The sequence below is a fragment of the Octodon degus genome, unplaced genomic scaffold, assembly GCF_000260255.1.
Source record: "Octodon degus isolate 3935 unplaced genomic scaffold, OctDeg1.0 scaffold00207, whole genome shotgun sequence".
Classification (NCBI taxonomy): Eukaryota; Metazoa; Chordata; class Mammalia; order Rodentia; family Octodontidae; genus Octodon; species Octodon degus.
The window spans coordinates 914041-917494 of record NW_004524783.1 but is presented as its reverse complement, the minus strand read 5'-3'; the positions used below and the strand labels follow the sequence as shown (position 1 = coordinate 917494).

The window sequence follows — 3454 nt, the reverse complement described above, 5'->3', positions numbered from 1 at the left end:
CGGGGGTGGAGGGCGGGCGGGCGGGCGGGAGAGGGCGCAGGCTGCGGCTGCTCAAGCTGCTGCCTCTGCTGGTCTCTGCCCCCATCTTGTGAATCCTTCTTTTTTAAGCTAAGAAGGATGAATTGTAATGTTCTTCAATCCAGTAGATCCAAATTATTATCACTTCCACCTGTCTTCAACATAAAAAAGGTATTATGTAGGTGTGGTGGCACACACTCGTAGCTCTAAGGAAGGGGAGGTCGAGGCAGGAGGACCACAAGTTTGAGGCTAATTTAGGCAACTTAGTGGGATCCTGGCTCAAAAAAACTATTTTTTAAAGAACTGAGGCGATTGGGACAGCCAGATAGCTCAACAAACTAAAGCACCTGCTTAGGCAGAGCACAGTGGCCAGGGTTCGATTGCTGGTGTGTTGTGCTGGTCTTGCCCCCGGGGCACACTGAGATGGCTGGCCATTGAGGCTGGGCATGGTGCACATGCCTGTAATCCATGCACTTGGGAGGCTGACGACAGGAGAATCACTACGAGTCCAATCTACGTAGAGACCATGTATACCCTGTACTAAATACAAAAAAAAAGAACTGAGGCTCTAGCTCAGGATAAGATCTCCCATATTCCTTAAAACATCAACGGATGTCTGACATTCCCTTATTTATACTCAATTGTCAACCTGTCACACCTCATATCCACGCATCTTGAGTCAGAAGAGCCAAGGTCCCAGTATGCCAAAGCCACACGTGCATAGCGGTAAGGGACAGGACCACGCAGGCTGGATTCTAGAACGTGTATCTGCCATTGTGCGGGCAGAGGCAGCCCACGGGCAAAGAGAAAGACGCGAGCACCACGGCTCAGGACCGGGAAGGCACGCGCAGGCCCCAGTGGAAGCAGGCGAGGCACGGACACACTCCTCACCGTCACATTCCCCAGGGAGGGAAGCAGACAATCCTTTTCTCTGCTCTGACACAGTAAGACAGTGTGATCAACTGCACTGCTCGCCCAGCCCATGCAGAAGACCGAAGCTGCTCTGCAAAACTTAACACTTACACTGAGCAAGGAGGAAGGGGTGGGGTAAAAACACCTGTTTACCGCAGTACGAAATGCATGGCAATTTCTCCAACAGTGTTTTCTAAGCTCTTGAACTCCTACTTGCACACGTCAGTGTGTCGTCCAAGTTACTCTGGTTCAGCGCTAAGAGAAATAAATCAAGACAATTAGCTCTGAAGCCAGCAGCAGAAAGCATGCGCCTCCACCTCACAACTGCCTGCTGCCTCCCAGCCAGGCTTGGGTACGTAACGTGCAAGAGGGAGGAGGAAAGCGGTGTGCAGGCTTCTGAAGAGAGTCGCAGGCAAACGTGTGCTGAGCTGGACTTCCAGGAACTCTGGGGCAGACGCTGTCCCGCGCCTCAATGACGGGAAAAACACACTCTGGGGCTCAGAAAGTGATCAATGTGGAGATCAAGTATAGAAACCTATGGAAATTTCCTGGCCCCCTGGCAGGGAGGCCAAGAGCTCTGAGCGGCAACTTGGCTTTTCAGAGGATGGGACAGTTCCATCCGGTGACAGGAACCCTGAGAGGCCACCTGAGCCTGACAAGGTCCTGTGTCCAAGGCCCCACCCATTTCTGTTTAATCTGAGACACTGCCCTGCCTGCACACCTGGTGGAAGTCTTTTCCTTTCTGACCCTATCTCTCACACCTGGCCCTCACTTTCCCTCTGGTCACTTCCCAGTCATGGTCGCCTGGGACTTCTCTTGGTCTTACCCGGGAGGAGCCCACATTGGGCTTCCATTCTGCCAGGCTGAGAATACCTAGACACATCACCTCCTCTGAGCCGCCCTCCATCTGTGGACCCCTCAGCGGGGCAAAGCCTGCTCCCAACACCTTTGCCCCCAAGGAGAAATCAGTGTGTACACAAGTAGCTCCTGGGGTGTCAGCCCTGCCTGTCGGGCCACCTCTGCCCGTGCACCCATATGCTCAGCACGGGGCAGCAGCAGGCCCTGGGAAGGAACGGAGGGAGGGAGGAAGGAGGGAGGTTGAGGCAATTTACACCAATCACCCAAGAAGTGGCTGACCTCTGCCACCAGAGCGTGCTGTTTTTGACCATCCCTGCCCTGATGAATCACCCGACCTTTTGGGTCCAAGTCGCAGACTAACTCATTCACATTTGCAGAACCTGGTAGCAAGAGCAGGGGCTACACACCACCATACTGCAGACCGTGCACCGTCTACCTACACCTGCTTCACTCGAAGGTCTCTAGGAGTTCCCTACCTCCGGCAGTCAGGGGCAGGGGGACCTCATCCACTCATAGCCTAGTCTTCCGAGTGTTTCAGCGCAGACCACAGGGTCAGTCCCCAGTGCCACCGAGGGCTCGAAGAGTGCCTACTCCTACTTCCTGGAAGCGTCCAGGGCCAGATGGTCATCAAGCTGTTTTCCCAGAGGGTCCTGAGTTCACTTAAGCCGAACGATTTAAGAAGTTCTTTGCCTTTTCAGCCCAAAGCAGATGTTCTTTCCAGAACCTGAAGCAGCCCTGTACTCTCTCGTGCAGTCATTCTACCTGGAGCACCGCCTCCTAGGAGTTCCCAGTGAGCGCCTGCATTTTTCAGCCCTACAGCTGAGGGGACACCGGGCCAGGGCCAAGAAGGATGCAGATTCAACGGCAAGGGCAGAGATGGCATTCAGAATCTGGCAGACCAGGCTGCCGTCCCCACTGGCTGGTGGCCCTGGAGAACAGCCGTGAGGACCGGCAGACTCCGTGGTCATACAGTGACAAGGTCCTGGGCCGTTCTCAGGTGCTGGTTCATTTGATGATTAGGATACCCCAGAGCAGGTCCCAATAAAGCTCCCGTTTTACAGATGCGGGAACAAAGCAGTTTAAGAAGTTGCCCGAGCTCCCAGAGCTCCCAAGCTGGTGGAACAGGTTTGGCTTCTCTTTCCTTTCTTCTTCCTTTTTAGAGCAGCTTTCCCAATGTATAATTTACCATAAAATGAATGGAACCCAGCCAAGTCGTCCAGACTGCTCCACACACTCACAGCACTGGCCTGCCTGCCCGCTCACCTTCCCTGAGCCCCAGTTTCCAGACAGAAGCTCTGCTCTGCAGAGCAGGCAGGGGACCCTAATCATGCCCCAAACCTGATAAATACCAAGAAGACCATAATGAAAGGGGGGGGGGTTGCAGGGAATGATGCAAGGCAAACGCAAAGGGGAACGGCGTGGGGTGAGGCGGAAGATTCACACGTGCTGAAGAGAAAACAAGCAGGAATGGTGCCCTTAAATGGGAGCTCATCCTGGGAAGCATTTGCAGAGGGGGGCCAGGCTGAGCACGCAGGGCTTACGTTGGGCTGAACACTCGACGCGCACAGCGCGGTAGGGCCACAGGCCAGTGCGTGATTTAACAAGACGAGTCCTGCCTGCGTGACACGCACCATGTGAGCCACGGGCCGCGCTCCCTCGCAGAGTG

The 3454-nt window shown here is 54.5% G+C and overlaps 1 protein-coding gene and 1 pseudogene across 1 annotated transcript in view; both read right to left on the bottom strand.

Annotated features, from left to right (window-relative positions):
* The window catches only part of LOC101567320, a 3215-nt pseudogene extending 1378 nt beyond the window's left edge, over positions 1-1837 (bottom strand).
* Myo10 (myosin X) overlaps positions 1-3454 on the bottom strand; it is a 237948-nt gene that overhangs the window by 206705 nt on the left and 27789 nt on the right. The window lies entirely within an intron of this gene.